Source organism: Vanacampus margaritifer, chromosome 14 (genome assembly GCF_051991255.1).
Source record: "Vanacampus margaritifer isolate UIUO_Vmar chromosome 14, RoL_Vmar_1.0, whole genome shotgun sequence".
In the NCBI taxonomy this organism is placed as follows: domain Eukaryota; kingdom Metazoa; phylum Chordata; class Actinopteri; order Syngnathiformes; family Syngnathidae; genus Vanacampus; species Vanacampus margaritifer.
This window is the reverse complement of record NC_135445.1, coordinates 1,264,333-1,277,163: the sequence shown is the minus strand read 5'-3', so window position 1 is coordinate 1,277,163 and position 12,831 is coordinate 1,264,333. Positions and strand designations below refer to the sequence as shown.

The 12,831-nt window shown below is 43.3% G+C and overlaps 1 long non-coding RNA gene across 2 annotated transcripts in view; it reads left to right on the top strand.

The window, feature by feature from the left end:
• The window catches only part of LOC144063708 (uncharacterized), a 131,363-nt gene that overhangs the window by 117,183 nt on the left and 1,349 nt on the right, over positions 1–12,831 (top strand). For both annotated transcript variants that reach the window (XR_013296627.1, XR_013296626.1), the window contains one exon: positions 12,172–12,294. This is a non-coding gene — a long non-coding RNA (uncharacterized LOC144063708). The remainder of the gene's footprint in view (positions 1–12,171; positions 12,295–12,831) is intronic.

Below are 12,831 nucleotides of genomic sequence, written 5' to 3'. Positions count from 1 at the left end.
TAAATGAACACGCTCATTTTGACACACCCTCGTTTAAAGATATGGAAAAAGCGAAGAAAAGTGCGGCGGCGACTCCTAAGAGAGCAGTTGATTGCTATAATAACGCCGGGAGCGGCTAGCTTAGCATGCTAACAGGGCCTTCAATGGAGGAGCCCAAAGGGATGACGTCATTGTTTGCCTGCCGCTTAACCAGCCCGCTAGCAACTAGCGACTCGTTAGCGCTCCCGTCCAGCAGTCGTCTTGAAGTTGCCGTGAAGCGAATCTCTCATTTGAGGTCCGGATCTTTGTTCCCTCGTCTTCCTCCTCTTCATGTCAACGCCCCAAGCCCCCCCCCCCGTCCCCCCCGCTGCGCTCGCCTACAAACCGGTGCCCGCCCACCTCCGCCAACACTGCCCTCCTCCACACCCACCGCAAGCCCCGCGCCAGTTTGTTCCTCATTATCGGTCCTTACGACACCCAAAGCGACCTTCCCACCCAGCATGGTGTCATGGCGGCAGCCTCATTATCTCCCCAGACGACGCAGGGCATTGTGGGACTTCGGTGAGGCGACTCGGGGGCTGCCGTGTAAATGGGCCAAAGTCAAAATCGCAATTATTGTGTTGTGTGAGATGAAGGAAAAGACAAATAGAGCGAAGCGCCATTGATGGCGGTGGGATGCGTTCAAGACACATTTGAACTTCTTTCAAGATGGATTCCTTTCCATTTGTTCTCACTTCCAAAAATGTGACATCAATTATTGACTCCAAAAGGTTCCACAAAAAGCAAACTAAGAAAAAAAATTCCCATCAGTCGTATTCGTAGCCACCACATCGCCTCCATCTTGGCGGGCCTTACGTTTAACTCCCCCCCCCCCCCCCCCCCGTCACCCACGTGAATCATCCCGCCAATATTCCCGCCATCCTCCTCCTCGTGTACAATTGGTAGCGCCAAATTTTTGCGCGGGGGGGGGGGGGGGGTAATGGAGGCTGAAGTCGTCAATCCTGGGAGACAGATGGCGCGGGGGGCCGGTCCTCGGCGGGCCGCCGGGGGCTGGACGGGCTCCATGCGCTGTAGCGGGTAACCGGAGGCCCAGGGTGGGACGTGGGCGGCGCTCGCATCCTCGGCGCCGCAGTATTCCTCAGGCACAGGAGTCCGCTTCCCCCGCCCATCTGTTCGCAACGTCTCGGCCACGCACACACATGCACACGCATACGTAGACGTCACGCAACATACACTTTGCCGTTGGCTGGCAATTGCGCCGACGCCTCCTGAACAAATTTAGCCCGCCCGCCCGCCAGCTTGGCCGGCGCCAGCTTGGCCGGCGCCAGCTGACGCGTTTTTTTGGGTTACTCAACAGTTTGTGTCATTTCCACGCAATGTGGCACGCACACATGCTGTACCCGCTAATGGCCGCCACATACAAGTCATCGGCGCATCTGACGGCGCCACCTGGTGAGGGCGAGCAGGTAGACAGCATGCGGGCAGAAGGTCCGCGACGCGTGTTTTTTTAGCCGGCGCTGCCAGCGGCGACACCTCTCACGCAAATCGTTTCATCATGCGTGACCCCCATATGGCACATTCTCATAGATCGATGTATTTTTTTTTTTTTTTCGCTTTTACAAACTGTAAATCTTTTACATAGCAGCTGTTTGAAGGTTTCCGATAATTGTTGTGTTCAAATGGTCGGCGCTAATTTGACGTTATGTTGGAGTCCTATTTTGGCCCATTTTGATTTTATGACTTTTTTATGCACTACAATGGACCATTTTATACTCATTTTTTTCTTTTGTATGTTAGCATTAAGCTAACTCACTTTCAATTAACAAAATAATAAAATGTAGTGTTTACATTTTTGGGTAGTGGTAGACCGATATGTTTTTTTCAGGGCCGATCCCGATGCCAATTATTAGTAGTCAAAGAGGCCGATGGCGAATATTTCAAGACGATATTCATTTGCAGTAAAAGAGGAAACATTTGCGTCGACGTTTTCAAAATTTTACTTTGCTGAAATGCCATTAAGCATGTTTGTTAAAACAATCTATAAAAGGTTTTTCCTTTTCCTTTTAAATATATAAAGAAAATGAAATCTTCTTTTTCTTTATATATTAAAAAAAAAAAATTGGGGGGGGAAATTATTAAAAATTGCAGGGAGCTTCCCCGGGTCATCACCGTGTGTTAAACTAAATGTAAAAACTAAGTTAATATCTCCCTACAGTTTTCGACTGCAAAAAAAAAAAATGTTAACATAATTTCTTTCATTTTAATAAAACTTTAAATTTTATTTTAAAAAAAAAAGTGTAGGGAGTTCTCAGTATCAACATCTTCTGTGGAAATTTAAATGAATACATCAATGAAAAGTTTGCTGTCTCTCACTGGGCAACCAAAGCGTGCGAACGTAGCGAATTTCGGGTTTTCGTTTATGGTTCGATTTCAAATGATCTTCGTGGACCGGGAAAAATTGTCTGAACGTGTTCAAAATTATACAAGCTTTATCGGTCTTCAAGTTCGTAAAAAGGCCGAAATATCGTCGCTTATACTCGGCCCGGGCCGATACCTATTTTGGTGCTCGCTTTACCGAGAGTGACAATGAAAGCGCTTCTAGCAAGCAGGATGTGATGTCACGTGACAGTAAAAAATGGAGGAGGGGAACGAAGGAAGGCTGCTACATGAATGTCAATGTGCTGAAAGCGTGTGGGAGAAGCCAAGTCTTTGAAAAACTGTTTTTCAAACCTTCAACACATCACGCACAGGAGGAGGAGGAGGAGGAGGAGGAGGAGGAGGAAGAGCGGGCTCCACATGCTGTTAGCGGAACGTTAGACGTGAAATATTAATGCCTTAATATGCCGTTGTTGGATCGCCGGGTTATTTGTCACACTCCACAAAGCTTGCCATAATAAGAAAGTTTTGGAAAAAAGAAAGAAGAAAAACAGTTGCATCGTTTTGTTGCTTTTGTTTACTTACGGCAGCACGTTGGCCTAGTGGGTCGCACGCGGGAGAGTGCTGAGGCTTGCGTATTGTATGTATGCTATTGTGTGAGTTTGTGTTTTTGCTCCAAAGTGTGTCAAAACGAGCATGCGAATGACATTGTTGTATTGTGTTGCTTTTATTTTTTTCTTACACATTTGTCATCTTTTTCGTAAGCGATACATTCGACGAATGTTCAGTCCCAACCAAACGCTGCCGGCAGTTGCATGAAAAAAAAAAAAAAAGTGTTTTACTGGCCGCCCCTTCCATTTTCTCTCTCTCTCTCTCTGTGTGACTCTTCCAGCAACAGATGGCCGATGGCGAAATCAGCAACACGTTTATTTGCTTCTGCCGCTTATTTTAACAAAAATGTGTCTCAATTGGACGTCCACGCACACACACACACACACACGCACACACATTCGAGTGTCTTCCAAATGGATTATTTTTTTTGCTTTCTAATCTTACATCATCCCTTGGACTGAACAGCACTCCATTAAGCGGCCTCCCTGTGAGGTCACCTGTGTGTGTGTGTGTGTGTGTGTGTGTGTGTGTGTGTGTTGGTTTGGCCACAAGATGGCGGCAAAGCACCTTTTTAAAAGGAAATTCCTCAACTGACTTCAACGTAGTTCCTTAGCAAGAAGATGGCAGCAAAGCACTACTTTGGTCGAAACAAAGCCCCTCAATTTATTTCAACGTTGTTTCTTGGCAACTGTACGGCGGCAAAGCACTTCTTTGGTCTAAATGATGCACCTCGACTCACTTTAACAGTATGCTGGTGACAAGATGGCGGCAAAGCATTTCTTTTCTAAAGAATGTTACTCTACTAACTTCAATGCAGTCGCTTGGCAACAAGATGGCGGCAAAGCGCTACTTTGGTCTAAATGAATCAACTCACTTGAGCGTTTGTTCACGACAGGATGACGTCAAAACACTTTTTTTCCCCTAAATGAATTTCCTCAATTAACTTTAATATAGGGCCCGACCGATTAATCGGCTGACGATTATAACCGGCCGATTATCACCCTTCTTTGGCCAAATGGCTGATTATTTTCCCCTTAAAACGTTATCGAAGATAACCAAAGTTTCCGACACCGTGAAGGTACCCTGAATGCACCATTTTGTTTGCGTAGCATTAGCAACTAGCAAGTGTGTAGCGTATGTTATTGTGGTTACTCTGTGGTCCCCCAAGCGTCCTTTAAGCTGTTTAATAACATCCCAGTTGGAGTTACCAGTAAAACTAAACATGGCAATAAGAATGATATCCACTGTATATTTAAATACAAAATATAATTCATTTTTAAAACATCGCTAGCCTAGCGCTAATGCTAAAAGTGAAGGGGGGGGATCTCATTCAAATGCTAACAGGAAGTTAGCATCCACTTGGGGAGTGTTTTTCCTTCAAATAACAAATATTCACTCGCAAATCTTGTGGGAACACAAACCCTCAGGTGAGATAACACGAGGCACAAATTCTTCCCAATGCATGAAAAACGATTTTTTTTTTAAATAGAATTCAATCGCAACTTTCTTCTGTACTCACTTAAGTGTGTAAGCCATGAATGCACGGCACCACACTGCCCCCAAGAAGCTATATATATATATATATTTTAATAATCATCAGATTAATCGGTAATCTGTATTTTTTTTTCTGCCAAAAATCGGCCTCACAAAGTGCATATGAGTCGGAGTAGTTCACTGGCAACAAGATGGTAGCTAAACACTTTTTTTTCCAAATTAAGTTCCTCAACTCCTTTAAACGTCGTTAGCAACAAGATGGCGGCAAAGCACCACTTTGGTCTAAATGATGCACTTCAACTCACTTCAACGTAAGCTTCCTGGCAACAAGGTGGCACCAAAGCGCTACTTTGAGTGAGAACAAGTGCTAAGGAATGCGTTAAAAGGTTGTTATCATAAGTTTATGTGTTTTATTTATGTCTTTTTTCCATGCGGATGAAGCATATGGGGAGAGACCAAGCGAATATAAAATATTTTCCCACCCTCAGCAAACGCTACGCACCAACCTCGCAATTGCTTTATGTACACACATTGCACTTGTTCCATATTTATTGCCAGAAACGTTACTTTTCTCTTTCGCATTTGGGGGAAATTTTGATTGGTCAACGAGCCTTTCGGGAGGGGAAAGAGTGCGTGCTGGTCAATGATGTGCATCCTATCGATTTCCCCTTTCTTGACAAGTGTTCAGTGATTTCCTGTCCCGGGCAGAAATATTGTGCTTGTTAATCCATCGGCGCTCCACTGCCTGCAGTGTGTGTGTGCGTGCGCGCGTGCGTGCGCGCACGCGGGGTCAACGCAAACAGGATGCTAATGAGCCTTCGCTAATCAATGCGTGCTTAATCAGCTATTCAGCTGCGAGTGGACAGCCGAGAAAGAGAGCGAGCGAGCGAGCGAGAGAGAGAGAGAGAGAGCGAGTTCATGAGAAAGTGCAGCTCTTTGTGGACATCTCGCTCCTCCTTCCTCCTCCTCCTCCTCTTCCTCGCTGAATGCACATTCACGTTCAGGCCGAAAAGGAAGAAGAATCTTTTAATTGACCCTCAAGAGAGAAATTCTGTTTTATTTATTTGATCAAATTTGCATACATGTAAACACACACACACACGCAAATGTTTAGCAAATGCACAAGGAAGCATTTTTGGTCACGTAAACTTAAAAAAGATTGTTTTGTCTCATCAGAAATATGGCCCAAAAAAGTTCCTGGTCACACTCTCACTATTGTTAGTTTTTTTTTTATTATTTTCAAATGAGCCCATTTACAAAACAGAAATGCAACATCTAAAATGAAAAACATTTCTATTTTATTCTCTGCTTTTTTTGGGGGTATGCGACAAAAACATTTCAAATTCAGGAAAAATAAACACATCGGGTTGACTTCATTTTTCTGCATGCGGCAAACCCAAAAAATGCAATCTCTTAATTTGTATAGAAATGTTTACGTAGACTGCAATATGTCAGCGTGTCCACCATATTGGATGTGGCCGTAGCATTAGCACAAAATCTGCTAATTATGTTTTTAATGGTGATGGTGTTTGCTTCACTTTACCACATCCAATATGGCTGCCACGCCAACATATGATTCCACCAAAAAAAAAAAGGGGGGTCTACGTAGATGTACTTTAAATGTTGTCTTATGGTACAACAATTTAACCATGTTTTATTTTAATGGTCAAGCATAATCTTCTAAATTAGGTGGGGGATGGGTTGTTATAGTTCAGGATTTGGGCTTTTATTTGGATTATGGTGGGGGTTTGGGTCAGGGGTTAGGATTAGGTAAGGTTTCTTTATTGGCACTATTAGACAAGCTGTTTTTCTGTGTTTGGTCATGTGACGTTCGCAAGCGGAACCCACTGTGACGACCACAGTAAGTAACAAAATGGCCGCCGGATGGATTTTGCTTATTACACGAAGAGCGTGTTTAAACCATAGTGGGGCCAAATGTATAGAACATTTTTGACTTGACTTGCCCTTTGGTTTTCCCTTAGACAATCAAAATGGTCAGAAAGTGGACTTGCAAGGTTTTCATCAAAATCACCATAAAGTGAACCTAAATCATTTTCGTCAAAATAACTTCAAGCATTTTTTTTTTTAATCATACAGTGAACTTATAGTGTTTAGAGTATGCTTACTTTCTCCCACCAGTTACTTGCGTGACCTTTGTGGATTTTTCTTTCTTTCTGAATTAGCCTGGGGGGGCGCGCCTGCGTTTGGCGAAACGAGCGACTGCTCTCATTTGAGGCGGGAAAGTCGAGCCGCTGTCGTTAAAATGCATGCGCCTCTAATGATAAAAAAAAAAAGCTCCCCACCTGACCGACTTTGAGCCGTTTGAAGAATTTCAAAAATCAAGAAAAAAAACGATGGATTTCCAAGTATGTCTTCAGGTGGAAATTCCGATGCAGAGTGGATGAAGATGATGATGATGATGATGACGATGAAGACGGCGGTGTGATTCCTTTGGTGTGCTTGAGTTTTATTTTGGATTTCATGAGAAATGAGCTTTTAACATGCAAGTCTGGCCGTGCGCGTCCGTCTGCCAGGCGCGCTTTGATGTCGCACCGCCGCTCGCCCGTCATTATGCGCTCGCACGTCCAAACATGACTGACGCCTCCATTTTTTTTTTTCATCATCAGGAGAAGCCAGTGGAACTTCACTCGTCTTTTATTTGTCCATAAATAGCCAGCAAGTGATGAGACGTATAGAGTTGTAGTTTTTTTTTTTTTTTACATGATTTTGGAACCGCGGTCACGTGACCCAGACATTCTTTGTGTTGTGAGCCAAAATGTGTTTTTTGAGCGACCATTTAGAATCCTGAATATTCGCTCTTAATAAAGCTCCTCAAATTACTTGAACATAGTTTCCTGCTTATGATGCAGCAAAGAAAATCTGACAGCTGTCAAATTTGCAAAATGAAGGTGTTGATTAAAACGATTTTCAACATCATTGAGATTTTCTTTAAAACGATCGTTGTGTGCACTCGCAAGTTATTCATCAAAACTAACATCAAGCATTTTGCAAAGTGGAATTGCAATTTTGCTTTTTTTTAAGTCAGACCCGGCCGTCCCTGGGCATAGGCCAACTAGGTAGTCGCCTATGGTACTTTTTACATTTGTGTTTTATTAAGATTTTATTTCTTTATTTGCATTATGTCAGTGAAAAATGTCATCTCATGCACTCGTGTAAGGAAGCGCGGGAACGTGCTAATGAACGTAATGTAGGTAATGTGTGGCTGTCACCAGGCAGCAAAAGGACGCCCGCTGAATGCGGACGAGACATTAAATATTCTTTTTGATTGCACACTGCAACACTGTGTTCTCACGCCCGGGGGATTTTTATTTTTTTTATTTTTTATTTTTTTTAAGCCAATGTACTGTACGCAAGCACACAGTTTAACAACTCGTCCTCCCCAGGAACGGCGCTGGCCCCACCGGTGCTTTTCTTGCCACTTATAATTCTTCCCGACAAATCCCAAGCAGCGCAGCCTCCCGTAGGCTGGGCGGGGCTACAAAGGGAATTATTGACATTATTAATCTGTTTACAGTGGCGATGGGGGAGTGGTTGGGGGGGGCTTCGGTGTCGCATCGGAAGGTCCCGGCGGACTCGTCATGATGAAAGTGACCTTGCGGTCGGCCGGTCGGCTTTTACGAATGCAGATGGGAAGACTTTAGGGAATACTAATGTTGGTCAGGACAACATCTTAGGCCTGCTTCCAGCTCTCTTTTTTTTTCTTTTTTTTTTTCGCCCCAGAATGAAGGTTGCGTTTGAAAGCGTCCGTCCTCTCATCTCGGGTTCTGGTCTGGAAAGCTCATTAGGAGGCTGCAGATCAAAGAGCGGCCGCTTGGCCTGTGAACTGCGCCGGGCTGACAGGCGAGCTACTTCTGCGGCGCTTTAGTGCCAAAGATGGCATTTCGGCCCTCGCAGCGAGACGCCGGCAGCGCAACGCTGGTCTGTGAAGGCGCCGTCAACCGCAACTGCTGTGAAATTTGCTCTTAGCCTCACATTGTGCTTAGCGAGGTTTCATCCAAATTGTCTTCTCGATTCTTTCAAATGATTTGTCCAAATTGTTTTAAAGTACACATATTATCCATAATTGCCCTGCGGGGATGAAAATGTTTTTCTGAATCTGAATGATAACAAATGTCATTAAGTGGACTTATACGGGTTTAACTACAAAATGATCGACTTTACAAGATATGTATCAGAAAACGCAAGTTTGGTCAAAATTGCCATAAAGTGGACTTATGTGATTTTCATCAACATTTTCTTGTAGGACTTGTAGAGCATCTCACTAAAGTGAGAACGTCGACTCCTCACATTTCTGCATATATTTTATTAGATATTTGCAGGAGAAAACACTTTGTCACAGTTGTCAGAAGTTGTCAGTATACAGCTTATGTAACTGTGTCAATTTACCCGTATTGTTCCCTCAAAGCAAAGCAAAAGTGAGCACACCCATGGGTGAAAATGCCCCAAATTTCAATGTTTTGTGTGAACAGTTTTATTTTCCAGCACTGCATTAACTCTCTTGGGCACGAAGGAGTTATTTTAGTTAACTAAAATTCTGAAAACATTTTTGTAAAAAACAAAAACGAACTGAAACTACATTTTACATTTACAAAACAAACTAAAACTAACTATAATTTTTGTGCAAATGTCCTTAGCTTTCATCTCGGTGATTAATTTAATACATGAGCTTTTGGGGTTGACTTTAAATGTGATTTAAGTATAACTATTATGATATTTACTGCAATAAGGATCTTTGAAAGTGCGTCGCACAAAAGTGACATCACAGCAGCAGCCAATAGAAAAGTATCTTCAGATGACATCACTACCAGGCGACAATTTTGCGTGTTTGACTTTTGGCTCCAATGTCTCGCTTTGCCTGCTTTTTCATTTAATTCATCTGAAACAGCACTAGGTAAGAAGTGTGTTGTTGTTTTTTCATTTTACCAATGAGTTGTTTATTAAATATTGCACACAAGCGATACATTAAAAAAAAAAAAAAAAAAAAAAGCTAATACTAAAACTAAGCATTTTTGAAATAACTAAAACTAATAAAAACTAACAGAGAACTAAATTAACAAAAGCAAAACTCAAACATAAAATAAAAACTAATTATAATAAAAATTCCCAAACTATAATAACCCCCCCAAGAATAACCCCCCAGTATAACGCCAACCGTGATTTGTCAAAATTGTCATAAAGTGAACTTGCATTTTTTTTTTCTCTCCGAAATGTCCTCCTTTTTGCCGTTGAACCGAGCTCCTTTCCAAAAGTCACTCCGATGCCGACTTCGCAGGCGACTAGTCGCGGGAACGACAAAGAGATGAAGTCGCATCTGCCGGATTCCCTCCTGCTCTTTTGTGCGCGTGCGTTTCATTGGCCATTTTGTCTGGTGGCCAATTAAAAGCAAGCGTAATATACGCGAGTGCGCTTGGCGTGCGGGGCCGGCTGCTCTCGTTTGCGGTCAACGGCGCTAACTAGGTTACTGTGATGAAAACCTCCATCAGCGTCGGCGCACGGTTCGACACGCAGCTTCCTGCTACAGCTTCTGCTTCCGCTGCCTTTTCCCACTTTTATCTTCTCTTCTTTTGCGGGTTTTCTGGATGCATGTGGCGAGATAATGAGCGCAGTTGTTTGCTTGTTTTCTCCGCGCCGCCGCCCGTCCGTGTCCTCCTTTTGCACCCGAGTGCAGATTCATCTTTGGGATGCTTTACATGGGAATCAGCATAATTCGCTGTCGTTCCGTGGCTAATTCAGGCGCTTTTCACCTGCGCACAGTACATCAGTTGGACGCCGTTCTGTGAAAATATACCTTCATCAGCCATCTGCTCCGAGTCGGAATAGTCGTTATCCAAGCTCGTTGGCCGTCTTCGTCGTCGTAAAGTGGATTTGAGCCAAATTCTAATGAAGTGGATTTGCAAGTTGTCATCAAAACCGTCATGGAGTCCGTCAAGCGACGAGATTTTTATTCAAATGGTGAGGTTGCAGACGAGCAAGGTTTTCATACAAAAGTGGCGTCGCAAGAGTTTTTGGATCAGCACAAAGCGAACTTCCAAGGTTTTCATAAAGTAGACTTAGCAGGTTTTCATCAAAAGTGTCAAAAAGTGGATTTGGATGATTTTTTTTAATCAAAATTGGTGGACGGATGATGTTTCCATTAAAATCAGCGTGACGTCAATTTACAAGTTTTTTTTCCCCTTTTGTTGTTTTTTTTATGAAATTATCAGAAAGTGAACTTTTTAGTCAAAATTGTCACAAAGACAACAAAACAAGTCAGACTTGCAAGTATTTCATCCAAAGTGGATTTAAAGGTGCAACGTCCCGTTTAAAACGGTCAATTAAAGCTTTTTCGACATCACGCGTGCTCCACCAATGCCCAGACGAGTACGAAGAGCCCTGACTGCCCTTTACTCTGACTTCACCTATCAGCTTTGATCTTCCCTTTATAGTCGAGTGTGTGAACCCGCACACGCCACCGTTTCTTTGGGGAGGGGAGGGGAGGGGGGAGGGGTGAAGTGGTGGAGGATGATGTCATGCGCGTCCCCGCCACTGATCTGAATTTATAACTGGGTCGCCGCTAGGCCAAGACTTTTGAAGTCGCGAGGTCGCCATATTGCTCCTCCCAAGAAACGTTTCTCGCCAAACTATCCTATGCATTTACATGATCCAAATTGGAGAGCATTTGAGACACTTCTTAGTAGAAACTGCATGATTTAGGATGTTTTAAATCGTTTACCGCCCACAGCCTTATACGAACTGCCTACGAGCTGTATGTGTTTCATCTGTACGTATACCGTATAGTTTATACAGTGTCGTGTGCTCGCTAGATGGGAGGAGCAAGATGGCCTCACTGTGACATTAAATGGCTTGCACAGGCATGTATGGGCTCAATAGTCCGATATTCAGATCAGCGGCCCCCGCCGAGTAGCGGAGTACGTGCACTTTAAGATCGTGCACGTACTCCCACGCGCACCACGAATGAGCCTGACATAGATGCTGCAGTTACACATTGGGCCAGAGGTGGCAGTCAAGAGTAACAAAGATCCTTTAAGTGAGTTTTTTTAAAAAAAAAACGTCACATGGCGGAGTTTGAAGTTTTTTATCAAAATCACTACGACGTCAACTTATGACATTATTATTATCATTAGCATTGTTTTTATGATGATGATGATGATTACCGCTATTGTGAGAAAGTGGGCGGAGTTTCAAGGTTCTGGTTGAAATTGTCACAAGATGAACATTGCAAGGTTTTTGTCAAAAATGAGTCGTCAGAAAATGTACTTGGAAGGGTTTTATCAAAATTGTTGTCAAGTGGGGTTACACTTTTTTTTGTTGAGATCGCTCCAAAGTGAACATCTTACCGGGTTCTCATAGAAATCACAAGGAAGTCAACTTTGACATTATGAGAAAGGGGACCGACAGAAAAGGTTGTCAAGCGGACTCGCGTGGTTTTCGCAGACAATCGCAACATGCCTGGCCGTCATGAACCCAAACGAGGTGGAGGCGGCGGGTTAAAGGTCAGCTCCCACGACCCGGTGACCTCACCTCCAAGGGATCGATTCTGCTGAGTCGTTTCCTCCTCCTCCTCCTCCTCCTCGGCGCTTCCAGACCGCACATCGCACACAATCAGGCGGATTAGAGATGCTAAATTTCCCACAGGAGTGTCCGGGAGCTTTTGATTATGTTTATCTGCCAATCTGTGTTCGCTCACAGGCTTTTCCTGTCTTCTGAGGCTCTTCCCGTCATCGTGAAAAAGCAGCGGCGTCTTACAAGTGGCAAGTCACAACATCCGGCCGCCATCGCTTCACGATTGCGCACTTGCCAGTGAAAGGACAGGCAAGTATCCGTTGAGTTTTGTGTCCGCGTTTCCCAATTTTCTGGTATTTTGCCACATTTATTGCCACATTTATTTCATCTAGTCAAGCTTTGTAAGAAAGTGAATGCTGAGAAAAAGCGGATGACATCCAGGGGCAATTGTGGCAAAAATGTTCTTATACTAGTTTGGGATTTTTCATTGTAGCTACTTTTTAATTTCATTCATACTTTTGTAAATTCCATTTTTTAAATTTGTTTTTAAAACAGGTTTCTTACCTTTTATTTGTTCAAAAATGCGGCCTTTAAATTAGTTTTAGTGTTAGTTTTAGTTTTTGAACGAAAGGCTATTGGGGAAAAAGAGCAAGCAGTTTGTATTTTATTCCGTTAACCAAAATGTTTTTCCCATTTTAACTGTAGTTATTTTGCTAGTTTTTGTTTACAATAATAACTTTGGTCCGATGTGTCCCCGTGAGGCTAAACACGGAGTTCTGATTTTTATTGAGTTCATTGAATAAGAATTCATCAGATTGATCCATTCGTTTTCATCAATGTCACGGG